The following is a 20,109-nucleotide window of genomic DNA, read 5'->3' on the forward strand; positions in this document are numbered from 1 at the left end:
GTGAAGAATGCAGCTACAGAGCGCCTGAAGTGCCAAAAACACAAAAAAAGGTAAAATAAATGCAAAAAATGGTGGTCTGAAAACTTTTGAAAACTTGATAAGACATCTAATTGAGCAAGGTATGCTGATGTATACAACTCCCACTAATGATTTAAGAAGGAAACATCTGCATATTTATGTTGGGGAAGTTGCAGCACAGGGAAAAATCCCTGAGGGCTGCAATTCGAGCTATAAGAGATCCTTTAAGTTTTCAGCATTGGAAAAAACCCAAAACATCAGTAAAGCTAACCAGGTATATAAAAACTGGTTAGAGGGTCATCGACTTTTAAGGTCTCAACATGACGCTGAATATATGCTATCTATTTTTGTGACTTAAAATGTAAAGTAAGATATTTAGTTCGACTCAGAAATAGAATATATTAAGCTAACCAGATCGGAGTCATCCATATCATTAATTGTCTGCCAAAAAGCAAGCACAGATTTATTTGCCCAGTCCAGTGGTAAAGCCGGGAATAGGATTTGGAAAGCAGATTCCACAGAATGTGATTGGGCTCTTCCCGTTGTTCCTATAGAAATGGAGGAGATCATAAGGAAAATGAGTTCCACAAGGGCCCCTGGTCATAGCAAGTTTTCCAATTTGCTGTTTAAGGGATGCCCTGAGTTATGGGCTGAGATCCTGGCTGTTCCTTTTGACCAGATTGTCTCTTCCTGCCAGTTTGCTACATCTTGGTCTACCGCCTTTGTTCTGCCCATTTTCAAAAATGAGCTGAGATCGGATCAACATAACTACGATCATATCGCAATTCTCGATGCGGACCGCAAGGTCTTCTCTGCCTTGGTGTTAGTTCATCTTTTGAAATGGCAGTTAGAGACGGGCAGGATCTCAAAATGGCAGACAGGGTTTCGTAAATATTTTGGAACCTCTATCAACAGCTTTGTCTTGAAGGGAGTCATTAGTCAGGCATGGTCCTCTAAATATGATTCCATCTTTTTGGCCACTATCGATCTGTCGGCCGCGTTTGACGCGATCCACCATGGCCTCTTATGGACTCATTGGGGTAATCCCTAAAGGACTACTATGTTTGATCATCGGTCGATGTGAAGGATTGAACGTGCAAATTATGATAGACAAACAGGGCTCCCTTTCTCAGAAAATTGGGACATTGCGGGTTGAAAGGCGGGGGTGTGTGCTTGCGCCAAATCTATCCTATCCTATCCATATATGTCAGATGTGGGTGATTCCCTGCCTACTGCTGCTTTTGCTTCTCCCAAAATCTGTAATTTGAAGATCACGTGATTGGCTTACGCAGATGATTTTATTATTTTTGACTGTACACAACTACAGTGCCTAATCACTGCTTTCTGGCATTTTCCAAATGCCCATTCTCTGAAGGTGAATATGGACAAAACTAAAGTAATGCAATGTATTAGGCACAGGACGATTTCAAAATACACTTGACATGTGGAAACAATTCCCATTGAGCAGGTAGACAACTTTGTTTGCTTAAGTTTCCAAATTTTAGCGAAAGCAAATAAAGAGTTAATTAAAGATTGGCTTTGTGATTTTATGAGAGGAAGATTGTGCCCAAGATTTTATATGAATCAGAAATCCAGGCAAGTTGGGTGTTAGATGTTCTATCCTCCTTGGAAAGTTTTATATGGAAAAATCTGTTGAGTTTACCAAAGTGTACACCAATGGCACTGATTCGCTTTGAGCTGGGACAATTATTCCCTTGAGGATAGGTCCAGCTGGACATTTTTTAATTTTTACTATCGAATTTTAAACCCCTTGAAGAATTCCCTCTATGAAGATTTATGCCAAATTCTTGAAAATAAGGGGGATCGCTTTGTTAATGAATTTTTAAAATTCTGCAGCTGTCTTCTCAATCAGATTGGGTTATCTGCAATGGAATTAGCCACAAATCCGGAGAAAGTTAAATCACAGTTGTTCAGATATAATAGGGTTATTACTATGGAGGCGATGCAGAGATGCATGCTTATAGAATCTCTAAGTCACTCGAGTGGTGACTATAAAAAAAGCCTGCATTCTTGCTCCATATTTAACTATTTATCCCCACATATGAACTAGAGGCCATTTCCTCCACTTTCGCTGGAATTATCTACCTACTAGGAAGGTTTTATTTCATCATGGGCAATTGCGTACCGAGCTGGCTATATGCAGGTTTTGTCAGGTGGAAAATGAAAGAGAAACGCTGAAGCACTTTCTGTCCTGCCTTGACAACTAAACGACTTATTTATTTTTAGAAATACATTGATCTATTTTCTCTAAATGATCATGAGCGAATTTGGCAGCTGTGTTTGTCGGGTGGATCGACTGCGATTGTGTTAGCAGTGACACATTCCTTAGATTCGTTGCTGTGTAACCCTTTGGCGTAGGAATATGACCTTTTAGCACCTTATATAGATCTCTTGCTCCCTAACTATTTGTATAGGACATCGCACTCTTAGCACTTTTTGTTTTGTAAGTAGTTGGACATTTGTTAAATTGAGCTGTCCTAGGTGCTTTATGGTTTACCAAATGAAATGGGATAAATTATTTAGACTCGTTGCTGCCAAATATTTGGGCGTAGGAATCTTTGTTTTTTTTTAGCTCTTATTAAGATTTGGAAATGGGCAAAGTGAGTAGTTTTAGTTGATGTTGTAGCAAAATGACATTTCTTATTATTTTGAGAGTGAATTCATTCCTGCTTCTTACTTTGACTATCATGAAATGGAATGTTGCTGCTTTTAGTAAAACGTTCTTAATCCAATTTCAGTAAGAAGTTCTTAGAATAGTTTAAAGTTTTACCTGCTTTGTAAACGTTTAAATATCTTATGTCTATGTTTTTTCTTTCAATTGATGTATTGAATATGTAAGTATGATTTACTTTTTTTTTTAAATGGTTAAAGGTTATTTTATAACCATATAACAATACAAATAAAAAAAGAAGCATGTACCACCCAGCAACCTACTTCGCTTCAGAGACACAGCCACAGCACTAACATCATAGCAAGTATGCACCATGCAACTCCTGTCATGATCTCCAGCAGAGACCACATACCCTGGAAGATATATGTTACTCCGGAGCTGCTGAGTCCCCTGCTGCGCTAGCTCATTGTGTTAACCTGGTGCCCCAGGGCAGTTGCCCACATGTGTTTTCAAATCCGTCTGGTTAGAGTTCTGAGTTGGAACCTTCCCCTAGGTTGTTAGTTAAATGGGTTCAACATGGTGGGGTATTTAACACTGCCGGCTGGGCACGTGCATTGAGGGTAGAGGGGAGCAGGGGGGTAGGGGGAGCAGAGTAATTATGTTGTTTGTTGAGAACTGTATTGGATGGGCGAAAATGAATCACAGCACAGCAGTCACACTGGCAAAACGCCATGAGCACGTAGCTAGTGATACTGTTAGATGGCGCAGCATAGATTGGGGCCGTTGACATGTGGCAATGAAATGGGGTCCATTACGCTGCTCAGCTGAAAGGTTAGGGGCCTCAATAGCAAGGCCTGGAGCATCCAGACGTCTTGGGCATGTCAAGGAGCAACAATAATATTGCTAAAAGAGCCACACTTACGAGGGACACATAACTAGTCCTTTTCTAAGGTGTGGGGTCCCCTTGGTGTTTATATGTCATACTCATCCAGCTCTAGAGGTGTTATTACCCTGATTCATAGGTCAGTCCTGTTTCGGGGTGCTGCGACAGAGATCGACCAGGAAGGAAGATTATTTATTGTATGGATGTCTCTAGTGAACAACAAAAGTAATGCTTGTCAATATCTATGCCCAAATACTGCCAATCTGCTTTTTTTCTCTAATTTAGCAGATCCATGCTTAAAATACAACGAATCCCACACGAATTGGTCAGGGGACTTTAATACTATTTTGGACATGTACCGGGATAGGGTGTAGCAGCAGCCCGAGGGGTTCCACTATGGCTGCACTGGAACTTTCGAGGGGCTATTTCCTTCCTTGGCCTGGTCGATCTCTGGCAGGCACTTCATGGTAAATCTGTGGGATTTTCTTTTTATTCCTCAAATCATGACATGTATTCGAGAATTGGCATGATGTTAACATCCCCTAAATGCCAGATCTAGCTGCCATCTGCTCAAGAGAACCTTCTCTGATCATTCCCCCCTGAAGTGGACTTTTGTACTCCCAGGTCTGGTTTCGCTTCACCTTTCCTGGAATTTGAAGTCTGAGGCTCTGGTGGGTGTTGTGTTCAAGGCAGAGCTGAAATCTGACAGTTCATCCTACTTTACACTGAACACTGGGTCAGTTACACTAGTGGAAACATTAGCAGAGGCATTAAAGGTTTATATCAGAGGGATGTCCATGTGCTTGGAAGGTGGGATACCTAAAACTTATCAGGTGAGAGTTTACGAGCTTAGAAACGGAAATGAAACAAATGGAACACGATCTACAATGCACAAAGGACAGGGCCCTGTAGCAGTCCTTGCGTACTACTCTTGGAAAGTTCAGAGCGACTACTGACAGAGAAATATAATTCCTAGCTAGACCCGCCATGGTGCGCTAGTATGATGAGAGAGAGAGAGGCTGGGTAGGTCTCTTGTGTGGCTATTAAAGGGGAAAAGCGGCAGGTCGGATGTTGTAGCTGTGCTGGTCACACCACACCTGAGCATATATTGGGGGTAAGACACAAAGAAGAAAGGGTGTCCACGGGCTGTGGAACCCTTGCGTGCCCTGCACACTCGGGGTTTCTATCCTGAGACAGAAAATAGATAAAGCCTTATCAGTGTGTTAATTCACAAGAGTGTGATATATTGTTCAATATATAAGTAAATAAACATTTCACCCCTGGGTTAAAGGTAAGTATATAACTTGCATAAAATTGAAACTTCTCAAGTCAATTATTTTCAAACAAATGTTGTTAAGAACTAATTCACTGTTTTATTCACAGGTGCTACTGTCCTTGTGGCTCAGTTACTTATCATAAACCAATTAATTTGTAATTGTCCATGTTTTCACTATATTAACATCATATTGTAAAAAGCAAACAAATAACAGTCTCTGTGATGTTTACTAAGGGTACAGAGAAACTCAACGCATTTACGGAAATGTTTTCCCTTCATCAGGAGTGAATACTTGGTATTTGCATGGTATGCACCAATTGATAACATTCTTAAATCCTTTACTTCTTTAATCTTCCTGGGTATATAAAGGAAATAACAACAATGAGATTGTATCTTGTGAATATCTTGTTGAGAAGTTAACTATAGCTATTCATATGTCTACCAATAGTACAGTATCCTACCTCACATTGGTGCCCCAAGGTGTGAATGTGTGTTTAGTTTTCTTTCTCATATATTGGGGGTATTCCATGACTACTATACTATCAGAAACCTTGTTTTACACTGGTTCAGGTCCTACCTCGCCAACCGCCAGCAGTTTGTTCAGATGGACTCCTCTAGATCGCCAATGCTACGCATCACCTGTGGAGTCCCGCAGGTTTCCATCCTCTCCCCAGTGATCTTCAATCTATACATGGAGCCTCTGGGAGCCCTTCTAGCCACACACAACATCCACATCCACCAATACGCCGACGACCCACAGTTATACCTCAAGATCGACTCCATCAAGGACATCCATAGGCTCAAAACCTGCCTCTCACTGATCCAGTCGTGGATGTCCAGTGCATACTCGAAGCTCAACCCCTCCAAGACTGAATTCCTATTTCTCACCAACAACACTGAACACCCATACATACAGACCTGGATATCAACCATTATCTCTTAGAGCTTCATACCCGAGCTCACCTCCTGCGTCAAGTCCCTCAGGTTCCACATCAGCAAACACCTCTCATTCAAGACACAAATAGCTAAGAAAACTCACACAGCTTGCTATCAGCTCTCCCTCATGTGTAAAGTCAAGCCCTTCAATGCACTCCTTGAAGACCTATTGTCATCCTCCCATGTGCCCCTGAGAGGTGTCCTACACACGGCTGCACGCCACATCAATGGTCTACGCAGATACGACCACATCACCACAGTCATCATCAACCTTCACCGGCTCCCACTGTACACACAAATCACCTTCAAGTCTTGCTGCATTATCTATAAGGCAGTCGCCCTCAAGTCAGCCAGCTACCTCTCGCAGAAACTCAGCATATCCGGCTGACAGCGCACCACCAGAGGCCAGGACACGTGCAGACTTGAGATCTGCCACTGCAAAAAGGAAAGGACCAGAATACATGCATTACCTGCCTACGCCCAAAGGCTATGGAACCTCCTCCCCAAATGCATTAGACGCAACCCCATGTTTCTACAATGCAAAAAAGAACTGAAGACCCACCTCTTCAAGGATTCTCTCCCCCTCAACACCTAGGCCATCACATCACCCCTCGCGCCACCTGACTCGCTATACGCCATCCACCCCTCTCCTCCCCACCACCTGGTAAAGCTGTTCCCTTCCTCTGTGCCCCTCTTTAAGCTACCCTCTGCTGTATATCTGTTCTATTTTTACCTTGGAAGAAGGCTTGGTTATGCATCTGTATTGTTGTACACATTAGTAAAGCGCTCCGTTGCTTTTCGAAGCTAAGTCCACACTCAATAAATGCCATAATAGCAATAATACAAAATAGTAATTATATAGGAATAAAGATGTCGGATCCCTAGAAGAGATTTCACGACACCTTGCAGGTTCCAGCCCTAAATTAATTGATAGGGAGACTAAACCCATGCTGAATGTCCCAGATTGTATACCTTGTCATAGATTGCTTTTAACAGCAACTGCATTTTAAAGGAATTTTGTTTGAGCTGATATTACATTTTAAATCGTTTTTTATCAATTGTGTGTACTATATAGTGTTCTGCCTACGTCTAAAAATAACTCTTTTGTGTCTCTCGTGCTTTATTGCCTTAATATCTTGGTGGCGATTTGAATCAGAGCCAGCTGCTCTGCACGCACACCGTAGCCATAAGAATTACAATTACCATCAGTATTGTACTTCTACGGGACTACAAGTTCGCAATCCAGTCACGAACGCGCTGGCGCGAACAATGCAAGCCGGTCTGTGCCGGTCAGTGTAAGGTAAGTGAAGGAGCTAATCTTTGATCTCTTCACATCCTATTACTCGCATTCATGTCTTCTGTGCAGGAATTATGGGCCTTCAAGAAGTGTTACAGGCTATAGAGCTTCCCAGAACGAAGCTGGACGCTAACTGTCTCCAGCCTATGCAAAGTATGAGTGAACCTCTGATAGTTAGGCAACATGTTAGAACATTGCCATCGGAGGCTCCTCCTATGAGGCAGTGCTGTGCTATACTACAGTGTGGTGGGGGGAATTCTCCTCTTTCCACTTTGCACAGTGCTTGCTCACATGTAAATATGTGCTGTCTAGAACAAAGGGAGAGAGTAGCACATGAAAGAGGGGGGGAGGACAAAGATGTTTCATAATATCCTCGGACATAGAGGCACGTATAATAACGGTACTACGCAGGAAGCGTATTCTGTTTCTGAAGATTCACCGGAGGCCCTAGACTCGAAGGCCCTGTCCTTGTTGGGTGCTCACGGGAATGAGACTTTAGAGGCAGAGAAAACGCTGGGAGGTAATTTGAAATGTTTACTGCTTAACACTAGATCTCTCATTAAATATGCCCTGGAGGTGGCCATTTACATTGGGGAGAACAATATTGATGTATGCGCCTTAACTGAAACTTGGGGCTATAGCGCGACGGGTCCGTTGGTGGGTTTGGTAATTCCATAAGGTTACAATATTTTATGTCAGAACAGAGTAGAAGGTAGAGGAGGTGGGGTTGCAATGAATTTTAAACTTGAGCTGAAAATCTGGGAAGTCAAGACCATTGCGCTTCCAGATAGAGAACTATTAATAAGTAAAATTGGCATTAATGATGAGACCACCATTAATGTACTCTTATTATATAGAGCTCCATTAGCCAGGAAGGATTTTCCCTTTATGCTGAGCAATCTTCTACTCCCATTCCTTAAACATCATTCCAAATTCATCAAAATGGGGTATTTTAATTTTTGCTCAGGATGTGAAGATGATCCCATAGTGGCGGCATTGGAGGATGCTTTGACTTTGCTGGGTTTACAGCAACAGGTCAGAAATCCCACACATGACAAGGGGCACACCCTTGATTGGGTGGCCTCTCACAAGCTAGATGTTATGGAGCCTGACATACTCTTATGCCCGTGGTCAGATCACCGCTGTATTCACTTCCTGATTCATAATCCATCTGTGACTAGGAAACCGGCCAACAGGATTGAACCTACCATGGCCAGAAACTGAAAATAAATTACTATGGAAGCTTTAATGCCACTGCTTGAGTCAGCGGCTCGAAAAATCTGACTAACAGATGACTTGCAAGACACGACTAATCTACTTCTACGTACATGTCAGGAAACTCTGGGCAGTTTAGCCCCACTTAAGAAACTATAAATATCAGACTTGCATAATGGAAACAAATGGTTTAACACGGAACTCCACAAGTTGAAATCAGTAAAATTGAAACTGCTTTACAATTGGAGGAAAAACCAGGACCATCAAAACCTGATAAGATAAAGAACTGCAGCTAAGGACTACAAGAGTGTGCTACTACTGGCAAAAAAGGAAATGTTTAATGAAAATTTCTAAGGCCGGCTCTGAGAGCAAGGAATTGTTTAAGATCCTTAGCAAACAAGAAATTCTTAAGGGGCTATATAAGGAAATCATCGGTAAAGATGAGGACTGGTGTAAAAAAAAAAACTGGATGCCATGGTAGGGAAATTAGTGAATATTAAAAAAAGTTATTGAGGAGCAGAAGCTGATGTGTAATCAATCATTAGATTGTTCAGCACGGCAGACACACTTCAATGCAGGTTCTCAGGTGGAGTTTAAAGCCTCTCCGATTTCAGAATTGGAACTGCTAAAGGTAATCACGAAGCTAAAGACCTCCATAAGTAGTGGTGGCCCCGGTTCATCAATGATTATTAAAAACTGTCTGACTCCGCTCCTACCAGCTATATGTACATTTGTAAATGTCTCCTTTGCTGAAAACCATGTCCCGGATAGTATAAAAAAGGTGTGGATTCTACCCTTAAAGAAGCCGGGTCTATGTCCGCTGACGGTTACCAACTATAGACCGATCACTAATACCCCGTTCCTGTTAAAGATATTAGAAAGGGTTGCCTATAGTCAAATCTCTGACTATCTTAACCAATATCAGATTCTGAACAAATTTCAATCTGGATTCACACAGCACCATGGTACGGAAACTGCTTTACTTGATTTGAAAGCAAAACTTCTGGATACCATGCATAGGGGCCAAGCATCCTTACTTATGATCTTGGATCTTTCCGCAGCCTTCGACCTGGTGGATCACTCTATATTGACTACCAGGTTGAGGGAAGTGGCTAACTTTTCCAGGGATGCAGCACATTGGATAGCTTCTTTTGTGAGTAACAGGCAATGCAGAGTGGTGGGTGGAGATGCAGAGGCTAAACCCTTTACTTTACTACATGGGGTGCAACTATCGCAGACTGCAAAATTGAGGTTCAGAGCAAAGTTAAAACTCTGGGCGTTATTTTGGACCGGAACATGAATATGAGGTCACAGATTAGTGGCTTGGTTTCGACATCTACTTACTATATCAAACTACTTGCATCAATCCAGCCTTGTATTTCACAAAAGAATGCTGAAAGAATTGCTCGAGCATTAATCGGTTCAAAAATTGATTATTGTTGCAACCTGCTTATCGGCAGCCAGCAAGCAGAGTTTGATCACATTCAGGTGATACAAAACAGCGCGGTAAGGGTGGTCACTGGGCTGAAATGGAGTGACCATATTTCAGATGCAAGGCGAGGTCTGCATTGTAAGGGCCAGAATTCAGTTCCGGCTACTGAGATTACACAAAAATGCTGATTGGGACTGGACACCAGGGGGCGCACGGATGAACTTGCTCTCTGTGTGAGCTCTTCCTCAGAGGTCCAAGAAGTGGCATGAGCCCCCACATCTAGACCCCCCCCCCGCAGCTAAGAAAGCAGTCAGAGCTGTCAGAAGGTCCCCCCCACCCACACTGGAGAAAACCTGAAAGAAATCAGCCACGGAGTGACCCAGAAATCGTTGTGAGAATGTGACGACACCTGAGACTATTTTTACCCAAAACCGAAACTTGGACAGACGCATGTTCTGGTGCGGGATTAGATCACTGAATATTGCTTCCACGCCGCAGGACTTCACCGGTACACACTGGGGACCCAACCCGGCTGTTCACTAAACACTTATATAAGGCAAAGGGAGGCGGACTTGCGCACACGGAAGTGGACGCATCTGAACAGTGAGCAGTGGGTTCCCAGCGGCTCCGGGGGTGCGCTTTTACAACGCCCCTGACCCTGCACCGCCCCTCCGGCGCTGAGAGAATCATCAGAGGTGTCCGCCGGACACCAGCGGTCTGAAGTGCTGCCGCGCTCGGGAGATCGTGGAAATACCTGAACTTCTATCCCCCCAAAGACACGCAGGGTCCTCACAGGTACCCGTGGTGCAGCTGGCCGGGACTCGCAAGCTGTACGAGAAGCATATAATGAAACAGTCAGGCCCATGTGTGGAGCGTAACATCGAGAGGTGACGCCGGACTGCGGGCGCAACGGCTAGATTCAAGCCGGCAACGAGGGTACGACCACCCCAGCAAACCGTGAGTGCAGGCTGCCGGTTATTGCCCGATACTACTAAATACTGCCAGACATAGTATTGCCAACCCCCAAAAGAAAAGGCCCTGGAAATACTGGGCACACAGCATTGCGATTCTGAATAAGGCTGCCTAAGTGAAAAGAGCACCTACCCCGAACAATCTTTGAACCCAAGAGGAGCTCCGGAGCACAAGATAAGAGGTCACAGTTAACACCTAATAAATCCGAAAGGGACAGAAGCATTTGCCTCACATTAGACTTCCCCAGACAAGCTTGGGAGTATTTGGCTGGTACTCCCACTGACCTCAGTGCTGAGCACACACACAGGTCCCTGCTCTCATACACGTGAGTGATGGTGAACAGAAACAAAGACCCTCCACACGGAAACATCATTCAAGCGGTTCCTTTCCGCGCAATTCCACATACCCACAGGGGGGAAACCCGTGGTTCCCATCTGAGGTTCCTCTCCCTCCCCCGCTACCAAAGGACCCCATTGCCCCCGCTTGAAACTCTGCTTTGGCCCTGGCACCCGTAGTCCTAACTACCTCTCAATGATTTCCTCCCAATGATCTGATCTTCAGCTGGACCAAACGCAGATCAGTCCCATCAGTAGTCCCATTGCTCCACAGAGAGCGTTCTCTCGCAGAGGACCCAGATCACGATCGACATTTCACAACTTGCCAGCCCCAGCGACCGTGTTGCCGATGACGCCCTTTGCCCCTATTGCCTCTGCTGAAAATGAACGGCAACCCTTGCACACAATACGAACCACACACCCACGCTGATGCTTACAGCGTGGATCACAGCTGAGCCTTACCGCCACACACGGGAGCCCCTGGCCAACGGAGCGGCCGATACAAGGAGAGCGGCCTCCACAGGATGGGTGGAAGAAGAACCCATGACTAATGAGAAAGTGGACGCGGGTAGGTGAAACAGGGAGAATTCACCCCTCTTAGAATCTAAGTACCTGGAGGTGCATGAACTCTGAAATCATGCTGGAGTGTACCTGAATACAGTCCCTCACGACCACGGTTAGGGATTGCATAATTACCTACGGGCACGGGAGCAGGGAAGACCTGAAGCGGGAAGAGGAAAAGAGTACCAGTAGACATAACCTGTAAGAAAACACACCACATTTGCAGTTATCCACATGAGGAACTCTTCTAGCCCCCTCAAATCACAAGGAGGACTAAGCTCCACTCTCAATCCGCGGTCTCTTCTCCTAGGTTGGTGTACACAGACCCACTCGACCAAGGTGGAAGTCTTCCTGCCAGCCCTATGACAATGTGCTGAATTTGGCCCCCCACTTCAAAGAAGCAAACCTCAGCACTCCGAACAGCCTGGTACCAGCGCCCGATAGGCCTGTTAAAGGGTGCGCAACGCATCTACCCAATCCATGGACCCTCCACTCCAATCATAAGGACTACCTAAGCTCCACAACGGAACTGAATGTACCAAGGGGTTGGGCCCTCGCAGAAAAACAGAGAGGCTTGGGCCTCCCTTGGGCCTACAAACCAACCAACTAAGAACAGAAGAAGAGGGCCACCGGGCACGAAAAGAGAGTACCCGCAACCCACACACAGATCGCTACCACAGGAGACCTGCCCAGATAAATATACACCAACGAAACCTGGCGAGAAGAAACACTCTAGCCGCACAGCAGTGGTGTACGGAACACAAAGCGCACCACTGAATCAGATCCCAAATCAGCATCTAGCATGGCGACATCGGGAACAGAAGCTGCCACAACGAACAGCGACGTAGCGGCCCTTCTTTCTGAAATGAAGAGTAGGAGAGCAGACATCGGAGGCAAAATTGACAGGATCACGAACAGAATAGACAAGCTTAAAGAAAGGCTGGAGGGAGTGGAGACTAACCAAACCTCACTAAACACACTGGAATCCCAAATAGACCAGAGGCTTACGGACTTCGAGACAAGAGAAGAAGAATATCGTCTGAAAATCGATGATTTGAAAAACGGCGAATGATGTAACAATCTAAGAATCTTTGGAATACCAGCAAGGGAAGGGGAAACAGAGCAAGACTTGAAAAAATCCCTCCATGCCATTCTCAAAGTATTTTTCGAGGACAATACAGTAGACAAACCCAAAATAGACCGTATACACAGAGCTGGTGGACCTCCAGGTGGTCCGAAGACAGTACTCGTGAGATTCCACAATTACTCGGACAGAGCGAGAATACTAGATAAAGCCAAAAACACCCCCAAATAGTTTATGACACGGCCAATGTGATGATCTTCCAGGACCTGTCCTCACTCACCCTAGCCATGCGAAGGAAAGGCATACCACTGAACAAATGGCTTAAAAAAAAAGGAATCCGATATCGGTGGGGATACACATTTGAACATGCAGGAAGCACCGTTAGAAGCACAGTTAGACTCCAAGCAGAAAAGGACATACGAAACTGTATAGCGGACCTAGTAGGCCACCTCCCCAATGAACAGAATCCGGATGAAAGACCCTGTGATGACCAACAATGGAAATTACAAGGTCCCAGATGTAGGAAAATCACAGGATCAAGGATATACAGGAGAATGAACACATCACTTGGTATGGAACAGTAAGAGTGGTAAACATCGAACAGAAGGGGTTTGGGGAAGCACCTCCTCGGAGAACATTGAAGCTCAGAGAACCACAGATAAATAACCCAGCGGATGCCAGTATTGATTCCCAGATGAGTAATGGGTCAAGCATCGACATGGTGACTCAAACCGTTTGAACCTAGTCACGACACTAACCGTTGAGTGTTTACCAGGAAGGTGGGCTTCACACAAATAATTGGCAGAAAACAGAAACACTTCCGGAAATGAACACATGCGAGGGGGGGAGGAGGGTAAGGGGGGTTCACAGTTATTAGAGATGTTTAAAATTTGGACCGTGGGTTGCAGGTTCCGCACTGGTAGTCTGAGGCTGGCTGGGTGAGATGTTCCAGTTAGATCGGATGCCAAAGGGGAGGGAGAGAGGGGGAGAGGGATGGAGGGAGGGAGGGGGAGGATGGGGAAAGGAAACAAGCAGAATCGGGGGGCTCTACAGAAGGGAGCAAAGATACAGAGCAACTAAAGGTCCATAGGTGCGTGAGATCTCTACATACTGATGAAAACGAACGGGAGTACAATGATGGCACCACCCCCAGTTAACGCACATGAGCTGCTCAGGATTGCCACGCTGAATGTGAAGGGCTTAAACTCACCAAACAAAAGATCTCTGGTGTGCAGAGAATTCAAGAGAGCGTGCCTAGACATGCTATTTTTACAGGAAACAAAATATATAAAGGGAGAAGAATGAAAAGTTTTACATACAGAATGGGTTTAGAATACTGGCGCTCCGGCCCCTTGAGAAAGGCTGGCATAGGCATATTGATAAGGCAAGGGTTAAACCTGGAGGTCTCCAAGACATGGACCGATCAGGAAGGGAGGGTCATCTTATTGGTGGGCAGAATCCACAATATTACTCTTACCTTAACCACACTATACTCCCCTAATACAGGTCAGACCCGCTTTTTGAAGCGTACTGTCCCAAAGATAATGCTAGAGGCTGCTGGACATACCATCCTAGGAGGGGACTTCAATCTATGGGATAATCGCACCATAGACAGACAGGCAGGCAACACAGATGCAGCCCCTCTACCAGACGGAGGCTCTGCGGAGGTGATAGAGATGTTGCAAATCTATGGTTTACATGATACCTGGCGGCTCTTACACCCTCGGGAAAAAAGATTCACTTTCTATTCAGCCCCACACTTAATATACACTAGGATAGACTACATACACTTAACAAAGGACATTCTTGAAGTCACCGACACAGCTGACATAATCCCAATCTCATGGTCCGACCATGACTTGGTAACGGTCAGCATTAGTTTGGACACCCTACCTTCCAAAAATACAAAATGGCGATGTAATGAATCACTTTGGAAAGGCGCAATTTTCTGTACTGAAATGACCCACGAAATTGAAGAATATTTCAAAATAAATGACACGGGTGACATCTCAAAGAGAACGGTTTGGAAGGCAGGGAAGGCAACATGGAGGGGCGTCTTAATTAGGGAGGGGGGCGGCCAAAAAGAGGGAAAGGACCATAATAGAGAAAAGGTTGAGGAATGAAATCACACAGCTAGATTCAATAGCGTGGAATAATGACACGGATAGGGCTGTTAAAGTCGCAGGGGCAATGCAGAAAAGGGAAGAATTAAAACACTTACAGGAAGGCCTAGTGGTCCGCAAACTCCAATTTTTCAAACAGAAACATTATGAAAAGGGAGATAAGGCTGATGCCTTACTTGCGGCCAGACTACAGGGACAACGGGCAGAAAGGTGGGTCAAGGCTATTGAATGGAGAATGGAACGCAGATATCGGACCCCGGAGGGATCTCTGAGGCATTTGCGAAATTCTATGAACGCCTCTACACATCAGAAATAGGACAAGCCCAGGAGCAGATAGACCAATACCTAGAGGGATTAGACATGCAGAGACTCCCCCAAGACACAGCAGAAGGGATAGACTCACCAATCACAGCAGAGAAAGTTGAAAGAGCAATTAAACGACTTCCACAAGGGAAAACACCCAGAAATGATGGCTACACTGCAGGGTTTTACAAAACCTTCATAACCCCCTCCTTCCCTTCATGGTAGAGCTATTCAATGACATCGTGCAAACAGGATTTGCCCCTGAATCCTTCTCCCAGGCTTTGATCTCCGTAATTCCAAAAGAAGGAAAGGACCCCAAAAATTGTGGCTCCTACCGTCCTATCTCCCTTATTAATATAGATATGAAAATATACACTTGAGTTCTTGCTGCCAGGTTGGAAACTCATATGCCCTCCAAAATCCACTCAGTTCAAGTAGGATTGACAATAAGATGACAGGGAGCGGACACGATGAGGAAAACATTACACCTCATTCATGAGCCACAGAAAATGCTGGATAACCCAGCGCTCTTGTCCTTAGATGCTGGGAAAGCATTTGACAGAGTGGAATGGAACTTCTTGGAAGCAGTCCTGACCAACATTGGAATAGGTCCAACCCTACGTAGAGGAATCAAGGTAGTATACACAGCTCCAAAGGCCTCAGTAATGGTAAATTCCGAATACTCAAGGTGGTTCGACTTAAGTAGAGGAATGAGACAGGGCTGCCCACTGTCTTCTATCATATTCACCCTATCAGTAAAACCTCTTGCACAAGTCCTCAGGGCGGATCCCAGAGTAGAAGGCCTCGGGACAGCTGGTAGAGAATACAAAATAACCCTCTAAGCAGATGGTATACTAATTCACGTTTAAAATCCCCTCACGACAATACCAAGGGCATACTACTGATCGAAAAATATGGTTCCCTCTCAGGCTTCAAAATTAACAAGACAAAATCAGTAGTATTCCCACTGAAGGAACTCACCCCTGCGGACACTTGCACCCTCTCTGCACTCGGATTGGTAATGGAAAGCAACGTTCTCCGATACTTAGGTATAAACCTTACACAAATATTTGAGCATTTATGTGAGGCAAACTTTCCCCAACTCTTGGCAGGCTTCCATAGCGACCTAGCAAAATGGCAAAAACTCATGATCTCCTGGATGGGGAGACTGAATGCAATTAAGATGGTCTGCCTGCCGAGGGTCTTATACCCATTCCAAATGCTCCCCATAAAAATCGCAGACACACTCTATAAGGAAGAAAAAAGAGCGATCGTTGGATTCCTATGGCTAGGGAAAAAAACAAGAATATTTTACGACACCTTCACCCTGCCCAAAGAAAAAGGCGGCATAGGTCACCCAGACCTGTGACAGCACTACAAGGCAGTGTAATTGAGAATACTAATCCCACACCTGAGGGAAAAGAAGGAACTACAATGGGTACATTTAGATAACCATAACTTGACCCCGGTGACACTAGGGCAATGGCTATGGGGTCCCAGACGCAAACTCACACGCAGACTACGGACCCACCCGATACTAGGTACAATATGGGATATTTGGAGAGAGGGTGCAGGCCTGAGAGGAGTCACTATGTGGCCCTCCCCACTGAGCCACATATGGTCCGCAGGTATAAGAGAGGAAATCCACAATCATCCTAGATTCCAATCATGGTACGATACGGGCTTGGAAAGGGTTGGGCAACTATGGAGAAACGGGACATACATCACGATTGCTGAACGCGAGGAAGCACTGGGGATCCACCCACTACCAGCCCTCCTCTTCCTACAACTAAAGGATACCCTCATGAAGAAAGAATGGGCCAGAAAATTCAAGGAGAGCTCACCCCCTTTGAAAAGCTTTTAGACACGATGTCTGAGACAAAGGGCGTGATATCTTGCATGTATAAAACACTGCTGGAGGCGGGCAGGGGCTCGACTGATAATCTCAAACACAAATGGGAAAGGGACCTGGGCATAGAGCTAGACCCAAGCAAATGGAATATCATTTGTGGGGGAGCGGCCCAGGTATCAATAGCAGCACAATATAAACTCCACGCCATTAAGATCCTCCATAGGTGGCAATACGACCCCCATAGATTGCCTAAAATGTACATTTGGAAGAGAAAAAAAATGCCGATTGGAACTTATGCCCTCCTACCTAAGGGATCGGTTGGTTAGGAAACATAATGTGAGAGCCTTAAGATCAAATAGCACAAATGAACTAACTATTCCTCGCTGCAATTCTAATAAAGCTCTTACGGGATTGTTTATGCCGCCCTTAGAGCTGGGAATGCCCACCCAGATGATCTTAGGGACATAAAGTCAATTGAAACGTTCAAAAAGAAACTTAAAACACTTCTCTTCTGTTAGATATGCGCCCCCATTCAACTGTTTCCACTGATAATATCCTATTGAAACAATGTGAATGTAATTTCTGCCCCACTAGCGTTAGGAGCTGCTTTTTGTGTGTTTCTTAGTCGGCGCCCGTAAGCCTTCGGGTAATTGGAGTGCGATACAAATGCATATACAATACAATACAATATCAACAGCAGAGATAATTGAGGCAATAAATTCCCTAGCCACAGCGAGACCCCCAGGGAGCGATGGCCTAACTGCTGAATTTTACAAGGAATATGCAACAAAGCTGGCCCCACAGCTTCAGAAAGTGTTGAAGGAAGGGGGGTGCTATTGCACTTGGGAGGATATGGCCGCCTAAAGTGGAAGCTCCGGGCTGGGGATTACATCCTTGCTGACAACTACGGCTGCACGGCAAATTTCTCCAAGGACAACCTGAGGGATCACTGCTCACACCCTCCTCCAGCTATCATCCAACTTGGGGAGCACAGCTTGGCTTCTACCTGGAGATATTACTGTTTGGAAGCGACCAGGCTGCGGTATCCGGCTCTCGGCTCCAGCGACTTCGGCCCATGCCGAGTGGCCGCTCCGCGGCTTTGCGGCCTGCTGTCGGGGAGGGGCATAGCTGCTGCATGGTCCCAGCTCACTCGTGGGACACTGGCGTCCGGCAGCTGTCGTCCGGCCCGTGTGTCTGGTGAGCACCCTTCCCTCCGCTCCTGCTCCTCTACAGGGTCTGTGTTGGCCTGGGTCCCGGACCGCTGCCAGGAACCACTCCGTGGGTGGTGGGCTGCTTGCGCTGCGGCAGCCCCTCTGACTTGTGCCCCACGCCGGAGCAACACCAGAGACTCCATCCCTGAGGCGCTCCGACACGGAGAGTCCCGTGCCCGTTGCTGTCCCTGGTGGTGTACTCCTGTAGGGGATCGTCCCTGCTTCCCCTGGCTACAACTCTCGACATCCCTTCTGCAGGGCAGCGTTGTCGAGGCTGCCTCGCCGAGGTAGCCCTCCAGTGGCCACATGCCTGCATATCAGATCTGCACGGCAGTGGGCTGAACCCGCCTGTAGTCAGCTCCTTCTTGCACTACCCTGAGGCCAGGGGTTACTCCACACCACATGGGAGGACATAATGCAGTCGAATGCAACTAACATCAACGGGTGCTAACGCTATCGTTACTGCACCATTGCCTTTACACGACCTTACCACTGGAAACTGGCCCTCTTAATACACGTGTTTTGGATTCCCAAGTGGAGGACTGCTGAATTGAATCCCTTCTGTTGCTGCTCTACTAACCCTGCCTGTGTGCATGCATCCTGCTGCTGGGGTGACCGGACCTGCTTCAACCTAAGGGTCCCTGCTAAAGCCAACACGCAGTGGAAAGTATAACGCTGTGTGTCTCGCAATACTACTGTTCTTTGTTGTGATAAGACCACCTGCAGGGCACATCAGCTCCCGCAAAAATAGACACAAGGCCCCTCACCACGCTGTATCCTCCTAGGAACTGCACTCCCAACCAGCTCACAATCTAAATCCCACTTGGTGGTCTTCTCAAAGTTGCTGAGCCTGAGTTTTTTCGATTTTTATTTATTTATTTTTATTTTTTTCCCCTTTTTTGTACAATAACCTTAGTTGGGACTGCTGTACCCCGAGCCCCTGACAGGAAGCCAGAACTATAACCTAATTCGAAGTTGGGCTCACATCCTTTGATAGTGCAGGAGCTATTGACTGACAGTTCCCTGAATCTACTGGCTCTTGATCACGTATCTCGTATCCCCCGATTCACATCTTCATTGGACCCGAGGGATGTTAGGCAAAATTCTGTGCAGTGCCCTTAGGGACCACTACACACAATTAAGACTACAGGTGGCAATACAAGTTTTACCTTTGGTACAAGCCTGTACTACTAGGTTATAGTGGTAGCAGTAGCGGAGCAGCCAGGCTTATCTCAATTGTATATGAGCAGTAGCAGAGATTACACAAAGGGACCACAATTACTGTGACTCAAGCAAACACTGACTCAAGGTTTCAGGTAAAAAATATATGTACATTTATTTTTAAACCATTTGTTATTAACACAACACTTCTATTAATTCAAAAGCCACACGTAAAATATACTACAGCTAACCAATTCACTTTGTACGGTATTTTTCGAGGTAAGTACTCTGTGTTTGAATGGACCGGTGTTATGAAACAGAACATGTTACCGTGAATACAATTGCAATCACTTTTTGACAGTTCGGTCTACTAGATAAACGCGTATCCGTGGCAAGAAATGCTACCGGGTTAAAAACACACTTAGCACCCAAAATACCCAGAGAGAGTTGGGGGCAATAATCACAGGCAATATGTTGGTTAGGCAGACAGAATCGAAGACCACACATAGACAGTTCAAGTGTCAAGGGGCCGGAGCCAAAGTCAAGTGACACCGGGTGCCTGTTGTCGAGGATCACACAGTCGGACAGTTCGAGATTCAACGTTGCCAACAATACTTTGATATTGTCAATGTTCGGAAGCAAAAGTTATAAGAAGGAGGGAAAAGTAAGGACAAGCCTTAAAGTAGAGAAATATGGATGTCACCCAAAATTCCTCAAACAGGACACAGTACCTTTCTCAAAGAACAAAGCTGGTGCCACGGCAGTTGTTCCTGGTGGTTTGCCGCAGACCCACACTTTCCTGAAGCTTCAGCACGAAG

General features: G+C 45.6%; 1 long non-coding RNA gene across 1 annotated transcript in view; it reads right to left on the reverse strand.

Moving 5' to 3' along the window:
* LOC138515510 (uncharacterized) overlaps positions 1-18,396 on the reverse strand; it is a 38,983-nt gene extending 20,587 nt beyond the window's left edge. The window contains exon 1 of the long non-coding RNA XR_011282038.1: positions 17,926-18,396. This is a non-coding gene — a long non-coding RNA (uncharacterized lncRNA). The remainder of the gene's footprint in view (positions 1-17,925) is intronic.
* Between the last annotated feature and the right edge of the window lie 1,713 nt (positions 18,397-20,109).

The sequence above is a fragment of the Ambystoma mexicanum genome, chromosome 6q (assembly GCF_040938575.1).
Source record: "Ambystoma mexicanum isolate Mex_15411 chromosome 6q, UKY_AmexF1_1, whole genome shotgun sequence".
NCBI lineage: Eukaryota > Metazoa > Chordata > Amphibia > Caudata > Ambystomatidae > Ambystoma > Ambystoma mexicanum.